The sequence below is a fragment of the Pongo pygmaeus genome, chromosome 21 (assembly GCF_028885625.2).
Source record: "Pongo pygmaeus isolate AG05252 chromosome 21, NHGRI_mPonPyg2-v2.0_pri, whole genome shotgun sequence".
Taxonomy (NCBI): domain Eukaryota; kingdom Metazoa; phylum Chordata; class Mammalia; order Primates; family Hominidae; genus Pongo; species Pongo pygmaeus.
Genome location: NC_072394.2, coordinates 61442026 through 61458288, shown reverse-complemented (window position 1 = coordinate 61458288; position 16263 = coordinate 61442026). Strand labels below are relative to the sequence as shown.

The window sequence follows — 16263 nt, the reverse complement described above, 5'->3', positions numbered from 1 at the left end:
TGGGGAGATTAATTGCCCCCCTCCAGCGCCCCTGCCAAGTGCTGGGAATTTGCAAGAGTTTATCTATTTTGATCCTAACTCTTTAGATGCAACCCTGAAGCTTAAGGGTTGTAGCTCCATTTTCCAGAGGAGAATACTGAGGCTCAGAGAGGTGCGATGACCTGTCCAAGGTCACACGGAGAAGGAATGATGGGGCTGGAATGGGACCCCATCTTGGAGTCAACACTGGGCTATTGGAACATCTCATCTCACCAGGTCACCCTTGAGGAAAAGGAGGCATGTGGAGAGGGCCCCACCCACCCTGAGCAGGCAGAGAGAAGGTGGTGAGAGCAGGTACAGTAGGGAAAGTGGGGACGGACACCACCTTCACTCCATTTGGGTGGGTGGTCCCAGACCTCAGTTTTAGAACAAAGGAATTCAATAGCAAATGGGAGGAGTCCCTAGTAACCACAGTCTAAGCATGTGGGGAGCAAATGTGGCTGGCCAAGAATCTCTGATGCAAGAAATTGGCGTTATGATAGTCAAAAGTGGCTAAGATTGGCATTCCCGGAGGCCTAGCATCCCCTCACAATGACCCATGCATTTTCAGCATTATGATCACTTTACTTGTTCACTGAATTCCTGCTGTGGCCCCACTAAGAAGCACCCTTCTCAGACAAGGACCCTGAGGTCCAGAAGGCTCATGCTGCTCAGCCACAGTCAATGGAGAGAGGCAGGATGGGGCTTTGTCCCTTATAGCTCATTCTCATGAGAAATGTGCAGACTACGGGGCCGTCTTCCCTGCAGCCTGGTTGGGCTGAGCTCTGGAAGGTGAGGGAAGGGCTGACCTCACTCATCAAGGAAGAACTAAATTGTGCTCAATAGACACTGTTCAGAAGGCAGGGAAGAGCAGGAATCTATTTTTTTAAGCAAGTCACACAAGAAGATGAACAAGAAGCCTTTGTGGTGTCCACGGGGATAAATGCTCTGCTCTCCACGGAGTCACCTCGGGCAGACCTCCATGATTCATTTCCTGGGAGCGCTGGAGCGCTGGGGTTTTGTTGTAAGACATTTTATTTAAAGAAGTGCCAGGCTCTGTTGGTGACCACTCAACTCCAGACCTTGCCCCAAAAAGCTTATGGAAAACGATGCGCCAGCCATCCAAATCCTCAAACAGAAGTCCTATTTAGGCCCCATCTCCTAATTTGCTGAGAAGATGTATAGGAGGTCTCTGTGTAGCCACAGGAGGCTGGTCAGAACAGAGAATCTCTATGAACTTCATGAAAGAGACTGAAGAGTCCAACAGCATCTGCATAGGAATAGGGGCAGCGCTTGGACCGTCTGGGGCGCTGAACAGACTGTGCTGTTCATCTCAAATAATTAGTCTCTTGCAAGTGCCCCAGTCAAGCACGAAGGGCATACTTATGCCTAAATATGATCTAATAAGGTAATCCTTTTAATTTCGATGTCATATAATCAATAGGGAAAATACAGCATATTTATAACTGACAATTAGGCTTTCACTGCATTCCCCCCACTTCATTCATCAACAAACACCCTCTATAACCCCCATCCCCAAATCTGAGTCATTCTCACTCTATCAATCAAGTCTTCATGGATGTAGGGGAAGAGTCCATAGCATGGCTATGGCATTTTTTTTTAAAGCCCACTAAGCATGATTTTAAAATCCACACATCATGCAGTAAGATGGATTTCAGCATTAAGCGGCCTCATCATGAAGAGCTGGCAGCCTAGCAGGGCGATGTCCTTGAGAGGGTGTGTTGGGTACGCATTGTGTTATAAAGTAATATAATCAAGCCAAGTAAATGAACTCATTATGATTGGCTTTTTATTCCCCACTTGTCAGGAGTCATAACTGTATGAAACATTCTCCACCTTGATCAATTGGAAAATCAATACCTTGGTATTTGTGGAAAGCATCTCTTATAGGAAGAAATGAAAAGAAATGTTTGGGAAACATTCAGGAAATTAGCCCATCTGACAGTCCCTCTTTTAAAGCAGTCACTCTTCTTTGTAGGAGCTGGTGCTGAAACATGCTCTTTCTTTTGGAAGGGGGCAGGCTGGCTGGGATGGTAAATGGTTTTGATCATCCAAACCACAGTTTTCTTGAAGCATTGATGATGGTGAGTCCAGGTGAATATTTCATTCGCTTGCCTCATGGGTGGCCCTGGTGAAACGAGGCTTCCATCCTGGGTAGCGATGGTTTGGGCTTGCTTGGCTTGGTGGAACCAGTTTGCCATCTTGGCCCTCAGGACTCTGGGGGTGACAGTGAGTAGGCATCAGATATTACACTGGCTTTGGAATCAGCTGCCAGAGCCCCTCACTGGCATGATCGTTGACATCATCGCTCCAGCACTTCTTGATGACGGGCTGATGAACACTTTGCAGTATTTCATCAACTATAGATTTTATAAGCTTGGCCTTGAGGTGATGTTCCTGCATAGGCCCCGCTTCCTGGGTTGTTGATTGCTTTTTAAAAAAAAATATGGAAAACAGGCCTGGCATAGTGGCTTACGCCTGTAATCCCAGCACTTTGGGAGGCTGAGGTGGGTGGTTCACCAGGTCAGGAGTTCAAGACCAGCCTGACCAACATGGTGAAACCCTGTCTCTACTGAAAATAGAAAAAGAAAAAAAAAAAAAAAAAAGCATAGCCGGGCATGGCAGCGTGTGCCTGCAATCCCAGCTACTCAAGAGGCTAAGGCAGGAGAAATGCTTGAACCTGGGAAACGGAGGTTGCAGTGAGCTGAGATCGCGCCATTGCACTCCAGCCTGGGTGACAGAGCGAGACTCCATCTCGAATATATATATATATGTATATATATGGAAAATATCAAACATATGCACAGCAGAGAGAATAGTACCATAAACCCCCATGTATCCCTCACCATCCTCAATAGTCGACCCCCTCTCTCTCCCCTGCCCATGAGTTATTTTGGAGAAAATGCCAAACACCACGAATATTTCTGTGTATATCTCTCAAAGATGTGGGCTCTTCAAAAGACATAAACAATACCATTATCACAACGAATTATCAATTCCTCAGTATCAAATATCAAATCTGTGTCCAGGTTTTCTTGAATGGCTAATACCTTTAAAAGAAAATGTGTTCAATTCGGGATCCAAATCCAGTCTATGTTTTGTAAGTGGTTACTTGGTTGATATATCTTCTAAGTCTTAATCTACAGATACTCTCTATCCCTGCAATTTACCGGTTGAAGGAATCTGATCAGATGCTGTAGAATTTTTCATAGTCTACATTCTGCTGATTGCATCCCCATGGTTTCACTTAAAATGGCAATATTCGAGTTCTAGTGTGTCTTCTTTATTTATTGCCTGAAAGACTTCTATAAAGAGAAACTTCCCCTCATTAACTATCCAATTTCCCTGATATACAGTTCTTATGTTTTTTTAAAAAAGCAAGATAAACGCTTGATTTTTCCCCTTTATTTACCAGTTTTTGGAATAGTGAGTTAGTTCCCTAGCATCCTCCCAAGATGCCCAGTGAGCTTTCAATGTTTCCATTCCTGGCAGCCATCCCACTGATGCCCGAATGGCCCCGTCTTCGACCAATGGGAGTGCCTTGCCTTCACTGCCCAGGATCTCTTTAATGGGCTCTGCCCTTGTCTTTTTTTTTCTGTTTAAAAATCTCAGACCCACTGAGAGCCCCTCGGGCCAGGATCCACCACAGAGCATGACCCTGTCTCCTTATCATTGTGCGGTTGACAGATTCTGCTTTCTTTTCTCTCTTGACAGACCTTAACAAATTAGTCTTGTTATTTATCCAATTTCCTAATACCCCAAAGGGTTGTAATGAATTTCTGGCAATGGGGGTGCATTATAAAAGCAAAAAAAGCACAAACAAATGAACAAACCCAACTCCCCACCCTCCCCAAATCCCAACAGTCTTCCTGCCCCAGGGCCTGAGATTGCCATTCTGCACTGTGGCATTTACTCACTGATGTTCATGGACGTTGTCTTGCACCTTTTTTTTTTTTTTTTGAGACAGAGTCTCACTCTGTCGCCCAGGCTGGAGTGCAGTGGTGTGATCTCAGCTCACTGCAACCTCTCCCTCCCGGGTTCAAGTGATTCTCTGCCTCAGCCTCCTGAGTAGCTGGGATTACAGGTGCCTACCACCACACCTGGCTCATTTTTTGTATTTTTACAAAAATACAAGATGGTTTCACCATCTTGGCCAGGAAGGTCTTGAACTCCTGACCTTGTTATCCACCCGTCTCAGCCTCCCAAAGTGCAGGGATTACAGGTGTGAGCCACTGCGCCCAGCCTGTCTTGCATCTTTCAGCCTGTGTTTCCGCTGTGCCTCGGGGCTGCCCTCAATGCCACAGGGCAGCACATGGATTTCTACTCCCTCGTCCATGTCATCTGGTTGATTTACTTGCTGAATCTTCAGTGGAGAAAAGCAATTGCTGAGGTCTGGCCAGATACTGTGGTTTTCTTGTCAGTCTCAGTATCTTTTAGCATTTTCCATTCCCGGGGCTGCCTCCTGCTTTCTGCAAAGGTAAGCCCAGCAATCTACGTGTCCACCTGACTCTTCAGGGGAAATGCTGAGTTTTGGCAAATACTGACTTTGCCCTAGACATGCTGGGTATCTTTGGGCAGGGGAGCTAGGGTTCCTGTGCCTCAGTTTCTTTTTAAAGGAGAATGGTTGCATTGAGGAAGAGGACCTCAGAAATAATTGGGCCTGACACCTGGGTCACTTTGTCCTGGAGAATAATTGACTGCTATGGGCACAGTTCAGGAATAGAGCCAAACCCACCAAGCCAACCCAGGCTTGCTTGAGAGGAAGAGTTGGCTCACCTCTGCCCTAAAATGCAAATAAAAATGAAAAAAGCAGGAAATAGGAAGAACGATGCCCCCTTCCACTCATGTACACTCTTAGTTTTCCAAGCATTTCACACTTTTTCCTTATAGCAGTCCTATTAGGTTAAACCAGACACCAGCACTCCCGTTATACAGATGGGGAAGCTGAGGCTGCCAAGGAAAGGAGCACAGGCTGCACATCAGGGGCTGTGCTGGGGGTTTTGCTCCCTTGTAACTAGGGTCACACAGCTCTTGGTGGCAGAAGCCAAAGAAGGCCTGGGTCCGCAGACTTCGACTGGGTAGTCTTTTCCTGGGATGGTCTTTTCCTGGGATGGTCTTTTCCTGGGATGGTCTTATCCCAACACAGTAAAGATTAAAAAACTTACCCAAGTCAAATTAACAACCTCTATTTTAATCTTAATTCCTATCTCCCAGCACACACAGCTGTTCTGCTTAGGGCTTTTCCTAAGAACATCTCTACTGTCTGCATTAGGTTTCCTCACAGAATTTCTTTGGCTTTCCATTGCTCTCCCTTCTTCCTCTTCCTCCTTCTTTCCCCACCTTTTCTCTCTCTTTCCTCCTTCCACTCTACCCTCTATTCCCCTCTTCTATTCTTTCCAAGCCTCCTGTTTTTTCTTCTTTCTCTCTCTCTCTGTGATTCTCTTTCTTGTTTCCGGCTCTCTCTGTTACTCACCAGCTCTCCCTTCTCATTTTCTTTCTCTTGTTCTCTCCTCTTCTCCTTTTTTTGCCTTCTCTTTGTGGACAGTCACACTCTCCTACTTCCTACCTTCTCTCCTCTCACCCTCTTTTTCTCCCAGCTTGGTGCTGAAATCTTTAGCACTCCCCCTGCATGTGGTTTCTCTCATCCCTTACAGCCTTGCTCAGCCCCCGCCTCCCAATTCCCAACGTGGAGATGCCACCTGGGTTTGCCACCTGCAGATCACCCTATAGCAACCCTATTCAGTTAAATCAGATACCAACACTCCCATTGTACAAATGGGGAAGCTGAGGCTGACAAGGAAAGGAGCACGGGCTGTACCCCAGATGTGCAACTGATCCCCAGTATCATGTGCAGGCTGGGCAGGTGTCTCCATGAAATATACCACATATCATGGGGTGGGCAGGATCATGGTTCCCCAGATGAGCCAGCTGTCAGGCTTTCTGAAGCAGTTTCCAGCATCCTTTCAACTTTGTTAAAGAGAGTTCGTCCCTTGACCCTGAAATTATCATCTCCAACATCCTCATCATTCCATATAATTTGAAAGAAGCATTAACAGAACATAGACTCAATGGTCTTTAGAAAAATAATGAAGACAAGGCTAGGCACAGTGGCTCACGCCTATAATCCCAGCACTTTGGGAGGCCAAAGCAGACGGATCACGAGGTCAGGAGATCAAGACCATCCTGGCTAACATGGTGAAATCCTGTCTCTACTAAAAAATACAAAAAATTAGCTGGGTGTGGTGGCGGGCACCTGTAGTCCCAGCTACTCGGGAGGCTGAGGCAGGAGAATAGTGTGAACCGAGGAGGCAGAGTTTGCAGTGAGCCGAGATCGCGCCACTGCACTCCAGCCTGGGCAACAGAGGGAGACTCTGTTCTCAAAAAAAAAAAAGGAAAATCACTTCTTCCTTTACAGATTACCCATGGAGAATCGCTAGTACAGAAATACACTCAAATCTCAGTAAGTGGTTGTATCTCCCAGATTTTTGCCAGGAAGCCGGATGCCAATTTGTTACTCTGTGAGTACCGAGGGTGTCTGAGTGCCTCTTCACGTTGGGAACTTCAGATTGGGCAGGCAATTGAGAACTTAGGACATGCCAAGTGCCATCTCAGCCTCCCTTCTTTGCCAATCTTCTTTCCGATATTCTCCATTTCATCTTCTTGTAATCACCCAGACAGTACTCAGGGAAGAAATATAGTTACCAAGTTCCAAGGTCTCCATCTAATTAAAAAATGCTTGTGTCGGAGAGAATTTTAATTCATAAGCATTATTCTGATGGGGTGAAGTGGGTGGGGGTACTTTCGATAGATGATTTAAAATCCAGATATTTAGTAAGATACTAAATAAAAAGTAGATGGCTGATTTACAAATAAGATTTCCAAATGGCATCTCAAATAAAGACTTTCCAAAATATGGATTTGGGGAGATAGTGATTACCTATCCAAAGGTAAGCGGTCTTCTTTTAGGGTTTGCCCTTCTCAGTTAGCCTAGAAAATATCCATCTTCTTGAAAACAGATGGAGTTCTATAGGAGAAAATATAACTATGAATGGTAGAAATAGTCAAAAGTTTTCATTTCCTTCTCCCAGTTCTTGCCTTTTCCTTGCATTCTGTCACATGCAAAATCCACTGTTTATTTATTCATTCATTCATCAAATGCTGATAGATCCAAACTATGTGCCTGAGCACTGCCCTGAGCATGGAGACATGGCAGAGAGAAGATGGCAAAGTCTCTGCTGGGTAGAGTTTGCATTTCACCCGACCCAGGTCTTCAAGGGTTTGGAAGGGTGAAGAGAGCACCTGCCAGGGAACCCTGAACTCCACTGAGGCTCCACATGGAAGAGCGAGTCCTCTGCCTGCAGCTCTGGAGTCATACTCCGAGCTGAGCAAGGAGGCTCCAGGGGGTGCCTTCTGGAAACTCACACCACATCCTTGTGCTACCTCCTTTACCAAGGACATGGTGACAAGGGAGGCAGCCAAGTGATGTGAAAGGATGAACTTGGCCCCTGAGCATATGGCCTTGCTAGTCCCAGGGGCCTTCCCTGCACTGTGGCCCCTCATGGTGTAGCCACTGGGTGAGGTCCTCGTTTGGGTGCCCAAAACCATGGAGGAGGGCAGCCATGGCCAGGGACCATGAGCCCTCCTTGCATCTTTACAACTGAGTTTCTTCTTCTCCTGGTAGTCTCCCTGCAGTGGCAGGTGTTTGTAGATGGGAACAGAGTGTAGTGAGGATGCAGGCAGGTACCTCGTGGAGATCAGCAGAAAGCTGAGGCCGGAAGACCTCGCCCAGCTCAGCCCTATTCCTAACTTTATTTTCTGCCATAAGAGCTGATGTCCTGATCTCAGGCCCTCTGTGGGTAGGCAGTCTTTGCTCCCTTTCAGCATGGTGAGCCCAAGAATTGCTGCTTTTGGAGAAGAAATCACGATAATTTTCTTTTTTAATTTTAAAAATATAAAATTGAGGTGTAATTTACATACAGTGAAACATTCAGATCTTAAGTATGATAGTCAACTTTGACGGAGACACAAGGCACAGATGATTTCCATCATCTCAGACATTTTCTTGTCTCCTCTTCCTAGTTAATTCTTCTCCCAGGGATTATACCACATTTTGATGATCCACTCATGAGTTGACAAACATCGATTCTGTTTCTAGTTTTGAGCTATTATGCGTAAACCTTTCACAAACATTTTTGCATAGGGTTTTTATGGGAATATATCCGTTCCTCTGGATAAAAACCTAAGCATGGAGTCACTGGGTCATAGGGTGAATGCACTTTTACTTTAGTGTTTTAAGAAGCTGCCAAATTGTTTTTCAAAGAAGCCGTGCCATCTTTTTTTTTTTTTTTTTTTGAGACAGAGTTTTGCTCTTATTGCCCAGGCTAGAGTGCAATGGCCTGATCTTGGCACACTGCAACCTCCACCTCCCGGGTTCAAGCAATTCTCCCGCCTCAGTCTCCTGAGTATCTGGGATTACAGGCATGCACCACCATGCCAGGCTAATTTTTTGTATTTTTAGTAGAGCCTAAATGTTGCTCAGGATGGTCTCGAACTTCTGACCTCAGGTGATCCGCCTGCCTTAGCCTTCAAAAGTGCTGGGATTACAGGCATGAGCCACCGCACCAACAACTTTCTGAATGTCTCCTCCCCAAGTCACATGTATGTGTTGACTGGGTCCTGGCATGGGCTCACCACTCATTCATGCAGTCAGAATTTTATTGAGCATCTGTTATATACTAAGCAGTGTTCAAGATCAATGGTGCAGAGAGTTCAGAAAAAATAGTCTTTTCAACTGATGCTGCTGGAACAATTGTATGTCCATAACCCAGCCCCCCCACCAAAAAAACCTAAAACACAAAATGCCTTAATCCAGATCTCACATCATATACAAAGATCAGCTCGAAATGGATTGTAGACCTAAATGTAAAACCCAGAACTATAAAACTTCTGTAAAAATGGGAAAAGCTTTTCATGACTTTGGGTGGGGAAAATATTTCTTTAATAGGACACAAAAAAATCATGTGCTATAACAGGAAAAAGTTGATTATCAATATTCATCCAAAAAACACAAAACATGTTTTTCAAAAGCCACTATCAAGGTCATGAAAGGATGAATCACAGACTGGGAGAAAATATTTGCAAAACCAGTGTCTGATACAGTACTTGTATCCAGAATATATGCAAACTTTTATAGCCAAATGAAAGAAAACAACTCATTTTTTAAAATAGGCAAAAGATTTAAATAATCAAAAAAGATAATAAGATATTAAGCATGTTTTGAAAAGATACTTAACAGCATTAGTTATCAGGGAAATGGAAATTAAAAATTAAAATGAAATACCACTACACACTTATCAGAATGGTTAAGATTAAAATAACAAACCAAAACCCCCTGGTAATACCAAGTGCTGGAAAAATGCAGAGCAACAGGAATTGTCACTCATTGCTGGTAGGAATGCAAAATGGCACAGCCACTTTGGAAAACAGTGGCAGTTTCTTATAAAGTTGAATGTATACTTACCATATGACACAGCCATTCCCCTCCTATATATTTACCCAAACGAAATGGTAACTTAGTTCCATACAAAAACCTGGACATGAATGTTCATGGTAGCTTTATTCATAATCACCAAAAACTGGAGACAACCCAGTTGTTCATTACCTGGCGGATGGATAAATTGTGGTGCGTCCGTGCAAGGGATATGACTGAGCAATAAAAAGCATGGAACTATGGGCACTACACAGATAACGTGCATGACTCTGAAAAGCGTTATGCCAGACACCAAAGGTGACATACTGTATCATGCCATTTCCATGATATTTTGAAAAAGGCAAAACTGTAGGGACAGAAAAGAGATCAGTGGTTGCCTGGAGGGATGGGGAGTGCAAAGGAGCCCAGGAAACTTTGGAAATAATGGAAATATTCAGGATCTCAATTGTAGTGTGGCTACAGGACTGTATGCATTTGTCAAAATTCAAAGAACTACACACCTAATAAGGGAGATTTTGACTATATGCAAGTTATACCTCGATGAACCTGACTCTACACAATACCCTGTCCTCACGGGCAGCACCAACTTTGCTAAGAGCCTCTGAGGGTCTCCTGCTCGCTGCATTTCTCCCACCACCTCGGTTTTACATGTTTATTGAAGATATTTTAAGGTGCCCTGCAGAAGATATGCTTTTGTCCCTCTGTCAAGTGACAGCATCTTTACTTTTTACTCACTCTTCAACCTTCCAGATCCTACTTGGACATGGTGAAAGTTGCTGTTTTTTGGTATCATTTTGGATGTGTGCTCTGGCTGTTTTTTCTTGTGGGAATGGCATGGATCAACACCTCAGCGGCTGGGTACCTGGTGGCCTTCTCCTGCTGTATGGAGGCCAGCTCCTCTTGAAGCCCGTGAAGTTCATTCTCCGGCCACTGGACTGACTGATTGCCTGCTTGGTGATGGTTGTTGCTGTGAAGACTCTCCTTTCAGTATGGGAGGCTTTCTTTCAAGACTGCTCTTTGTTTTCCTAGCCTGACTGTCTTAATACCCCAAGAAAAGGCACTGCCAAAACCAACAGTCATCTTAAAAGGCCTTTTTCAAAGCCATGTTTACCAAAGGTGGAAAATGTAAAATGATCCCCCATATGTCATGCATGATGCAGCCTGGGCTTTCTGGAGCAGCTTTTGATGTTGAAGAGCTCTATATTTAAAGGAAATCAAGAGGTAAAAAAAGAGGAACCCCAATGGAAAGAATGTTTTATAAACTCACTAGTAACCTAGAGACGATCCCCTGATGAATCTGGTGTTCATTCGTGGTAACAGAATGTACCATATATTTCAAAGAGCAGTCATATTAAAATAATGCAGAGAAAAGTTGATTAATCTAACAGTTGGAAGAATGGAGAACTCATGAGTCTGAAACCTGGAAGGGGCCTCAAGAGATTATTTGGTTCTTCCTTCTCCCCGACTCCCTACTGCCGTCTTGGGTTGGTAAAACTCAAAATTCCACATGATAGATGAAGACAGAGAAATAAGAGACCAGCCCAGTGCTGTCAGCTGGACTGCAAGCCACTGACCCATCTCCAGACCCCCAGTGCTTGTTTTTACTGTTTAATCTGCTGTGCCCCATGCATGAACTTCCCCCTCGGCTGTTCGTTAAACTCCGCTCAGCATAATGGAGTCATTTTGTGGACAACCCAAAGGCACAGATCATTATTCAGAATCTCGGTCCTCATTGGCTTCCGAGTGATTACCTGTCAGATAAACTAGCTTTTATTGTAATGGTGACATTCGTGTTACCAATTCGTCATATCTCATCTCCCTGGGTGGAGCTACCACAGTGTCCTCTAGTGTAATACATCTTAGGACTTCATCCTCCTAATGGCCAGTAAGTCTTCCTTGATGAAAAACACAGATCGTGAGAGGGAAGGAGCCTTGAGAGATGATGTAGTGACTTTGCAGATGACAGCATGGAGGATGAGAGAAAGGCAAGGGCTTGGTCTTGGCCCCACGGTTGTGTGTGGCTGCTCAATTTCCTATGCTCGGTCCTTAGCAGCGTAGAAGATTCTTCCACGGCTTCCTGGTTAAATCCACTTTAGGTTCCTGGGGAAGAGTATAATTGGATCTCTTTGGCTGCCCAGCCAAATGGTACTCTACTGAGTGACTAGTACCCTTGAGGAGAAAACTAAAGAGACAAATGAAAGATGACACTGGCTGGGCGCAGTGTCTTATGCCTGTAATCCCAGCACTTCGGGAGGCAGAGGCGGGCAGATCACCTGAGGTCAGGAGTTCACGACCAGCCTGATCAACATGGTGAAACCCCGTATCTACTAAAAAACAAAAATTAGCTGGGCGTGGTGGTGTGCACCTGTAATCCCACCTACTTGGGAGGCTGAGGCAGGAGGTACCCTTGAACCCGGGAGGTGGAGGTTGCAGTGAGCCGAGATCTTGCCATTGCACTCCAGCCTGGGTGACAAGAGCGAGACTCCATCTCAAAAAAAAAAAAAAAAAAAAAAAAAGATGACACCAGTTGTGGAGGGCAAACTGTGGGGGCACTGCAGATGAAGGCAATGGTGAGTCCTCCCCACACTTCTCCTCTGTGGCCAGTCACTATGTGTGAGTACCTAGAGGTTTTATTTGTCTCCCACTGCTGGCTTGTCTACAGTTTGGGCTTAAACTGCACAGTGAAGGGGATCAGTTCTGGGTAAGCACCCAGAATGTTTGCCAGCACAGTGCAGGCATGACCCCAGGGAAAGTTGGCATGGAGCAAAGTTGAAAGCATAGTACAGTGATCACCTGCATATCCACCCCTAGATTAACAGCCGTTTATTTAGCCACCTTTGCTTTATCTATATTTGTGTGTGTGCACGTGCATCTGTGTGCATGAGTACTTTTGAGACATCTCTGAAAACAAAGAGGCAGACATCAAGCCATTCTCCTATATACCCACCACATTATCAGTCCACCCTAAGAATGACTCTAATTCCCTAATATCTTCTAATACCCGGTCGGCGTTCCAGTGCCTCCAGTTGCTCCAAATGGTTGATTGCAGCTCTTACTATTTTTAGAATCAGAGTCCAATCAAAGCTCACATGCTGCATTTGACTGTTTTGCCAGACTGTCCTCTGAAGAGCCACTGAGGAAAGCCCTGGTGGGACCTGGAGGATGTCCATTCTTTCCAGGGAAAACTCAGGGACCAAACCCTGGAGGACGTCCATTCCCTCCAGGGAAAACTCAGGGACCAAACCCTGGAGGATGTCCATTCCCTCCAGGGAAAACTCAGGGACCAAACTGAGAGGAAAAGAGGGGATGGAACATCCAAGGCTCTGCCTCAACACCAAATGTCAGGTCAAGGGCAGTGGCGCCCTGCAGTCAGCGGCTTCTAGGCTTTGGGGATAATCCCACTCTGTGCCACGGGCGCTTCTGTGGAGTTTGCTAAACTTCAGCCCCACCACTAATGACCGGGATTCTGGCCTGTTTAGAGAGGGAGGAGCCCTGAGTTCTGCCCGACTGGAGCTGTAACTGGCTTCCTTTTATGAATGAAGGAAAAGGGGAAATGTATTTATTTTCACTCTTGTCTCTGAGTGACATCTTGAGTTAGACTCTCTTTCTTTTAGTTTGTCAAGAAAATATGTGAAGACACAGCTCTCATCTTTCACAGACAAGTCCGGGGCTTAGCGCCGGGCCACGGGGAGTAGGTTTCCGTGTACCACATTGAGCTGCTGAAATGGAAGAATCTACAGTGCCACAAGTTACCTGTCCCACCCTGTCAATCGGCCGCCTGTTTACCCCAAAGGGAAGGCCACGCAGTGGCTTTCAGCAGGACTCACCTCAGGGAGCCTGGTACGGGGGTGGGCTCAGGCTCCAGGGAGGGGCCAGTGCTGATGGGGGAGCAGGGAGTACTGGGTACATTTCCCCAGCTCTGACCTCATCTCCTTGTTTCCCTAGAAAATCAGCCATTTGGACGGAAGGGGGAGAGGAAAGATGAGCAAAGGACAGAACAGTCCAAAAGGAAGTGAAGCAGGGTCTGTCCAAATTGGAACTGACCCCTTCCATCCAGAGACGCGACCCATGCTAGGCTCTGGCCTGGGGTTCTTGGCTTCTCCTGTCTCCCATGCAGCTATCCCTGAGGACAAAACCCATGAACCCCAAGAGAAGGAAGAGGGAGTCCTTTGGGAGGCTAAGTGTTTCACCGTTCTGCAAGTCCAGCGACAGAGCTTCCTGACTTATTCCCACCTATATGTGGTCGCTGATCTGGAGGCCACCAAAGCCTCAGCATACAGGCACCAGGAGACCTAGGGACAAAGACATCAGATTTCAGGGGCTCCAAGAGTGTCCTGTCCCAAAGCGAACAGGCGTGAACAGGTGGCTGATTGACAGGGTGGGACAGGCTTCTGTCCTCATTTGAATGACTGCATGACCGGCTTGCCTGACAGCCCCTTCTAGTGACTAATTCTTCATCTGATACTAAACTGATCATCCAACAGCCCTGGGCTGTTCTCTTTAATTGATGGAAGCAACTCCCTAGAGTTGGACCTCATGCTGCATTTTAACCCTGCACCAAAGGGAAGGGACAGATTCAATTTCAAGGGAATTATGCTGGACTGCATGGCAACTTAGAAAGCACAGAAACCTCAGACCACCTGATCCCATCCCTCCTCTGGGCAGAGGAAGAGCTGAGGCTCAAAACGAGTCACCCGCCTGGGGCTGCTCTGCTGGCTCGGGGCAGAAGAGGGCTGACTGCCATCCCTCCTCACAGAGCCCTTCCACCACACACAGCTTTGTCCTGAGTTTGGGACTCAGTTCTGGTTGCCCCCTTGTGGGACTCTAATTGTGTGGGACCGTGAGAACTGGGGCCACATTGACTTGTAAACACAGTGGAAGGGTGCAGGCAAAGACCTGTGGGGAAGTGGCATTGACCCAATGGCAGTGAGGAACCAAGGGCAACTCAGAGTCAAGGGTGAACCTGGCCAAGTTCCTCAGAATCTGCAGGTCAACCAACCCTGCCCGAGATCCAAGGGATCACCTCTCTATGCAATCTCCACCCCCATCCCAGCTCAGGCTTCTCTACTCATTTGAATGTCTGCAAGGCCGGCTTGCCTGATAGCCCCTTCTGGTGACAAATTCCTCATCTGATACTAAACTGATCATCCAACAGCCCTGGGCTGTTCTCTTTAATTGATAGGAGCTGCTCCCTAGAGTTGGACCTCACGTTGCATTTTAACCCTGCACCAACGGGAAAGGACAGGTTCAATTTCAAGGGAATTATGCCATCCATTTCAGCAATTCAGACCATATTCCTGAATTCAGATATGCCACTGATCAAATTGTGTGCCCTCAAACTCAACAGCTTCTCACCCTAAGATCCTGCCTAAGCACCTCCAGTTTTCAGGCTGGTTGTAAAGTTTGTGGATTTTGTTGAGTGTTCTGTCCTCCCTCTGTTGAGCAAAACCTGGTCATTATGCTCTGGAGGTTCATGCTTTTTGGGGAGAAAAGAAGAAAAGGATGGATATCTGTGAGCAGCCGGCTAGACCTGTCTTGTTATGTGAAATGATTGATATAATTCATCTTAGTGCAAAAATTGGTAGTGACTTTTTACTAGCAGAATTCACACAAAAATGTTACCTAGGCTAAGATGACTTTTTAAAACGTATTTTATTGTACAAACAGGAGTGCTAAGCTATTGAAGCAGACCCTAAGTCAGGCATTGGAGCACTGTGAAGATAAGAAAAATCCCCACTGATTGCCATGAAACAGTCAAGCTGGCTTTTCTTTGTTTTTATCCTGGAAGCATATTCCTTCCAAAGGATCTGCCGCCTTCTTCTTGCCTGTTTCTTTCTTTGATATAGGGTTCCCCCTTTTTCTTTCTCTTATTTTTGAGTTTCACCAAGAGGAAGAGTCTACAATAAGACTGAGGATGTTCCAGGGTTGGGAGTGTGGAGCACTAATGAGCTCTAAATGCGGGTCAATCAGCAGATGGAGGTGGAGAAATTGTGGGCTGATTCTTCTAGCTCGGAGAACAAAGGCAGAGCTCTTGAGTGTGATGAGAACATGGGCTTCTCCTGGGAGGAACCATCTCCTGATGTAATTCTTAGAAGAGGAAGCGAAGCTTAAGCTCTTGACAGCTCAGATGCTCTGCTTTAGTCCACATGCCTTCCTGCGTCTGAGTCTGTCCCTTGCTAAGAGGGGCTACCCAAAACTCTACTTAGTCAAGACTATGCTGTCTCTCAATGTGCTATAAGGCACGCATCCCAGGTGCTTCCCAGGAAGGCTTTAGAGGGTATACAGAGAAAAGTAGTTTTCGCTTAATGGTTACACTAAAAAATGCAATTCAGGCCTGGTGCGGTGGCTCACGCCTGTAATCCCAGCACTTTGGGAGGCTGAGGTGGGCAGATCACAAAGTCAGGAGTTCGAGACCAGCCTGACCAACATGGTGAAACCTTGTCTCTACTAAAAATACAAAAGTTAACTGGGCTTGGTGGCATGCACCTGCAATTCTAGCTACTCAGGAGGCTGAGGCAGGATAATTGCTTGAACTTGGGAGGTGGATGTTGCAGAGGTTGCAGTGAGCTGAGATCGCACCACTGCACTCCAGCCTGGGCAACAGAGTGAGGCTCTGTCCCAAAAAAAATAAAAAAAATAAATAAAAAATAAATAAAAAGCGCAATTTAGTGGGAAGTATCTAGACTACCCAGTAGGTGATTTCAAGGATATTATAGCTTAGAATGAAACTAAGT

General features: G+C 45.9%; 1 long non-coding RNA gene across 1 annotated transcript; it reads right to left on the bottom strand.

The window, feature by feature from the left end:
- Positions 1-1811: 1811 nt before the first annotated feature.
- LOC129021433 (uncharacterized) lies at positions 1812-3188 on the bottom strand. The gene is made up of 2 exons (XR_008496064.1): positions 3090-3188; positions 1812-2256 (listed from the first exon to the last, which is right to left on the bottom strand). It is a non-coding gene; the product is annotated as an uncharacterized LOC129021433 (long non-coding RNA).
- Between the last annotated feature and the right edge of the window lie 13075 nt (positions 3189-16263).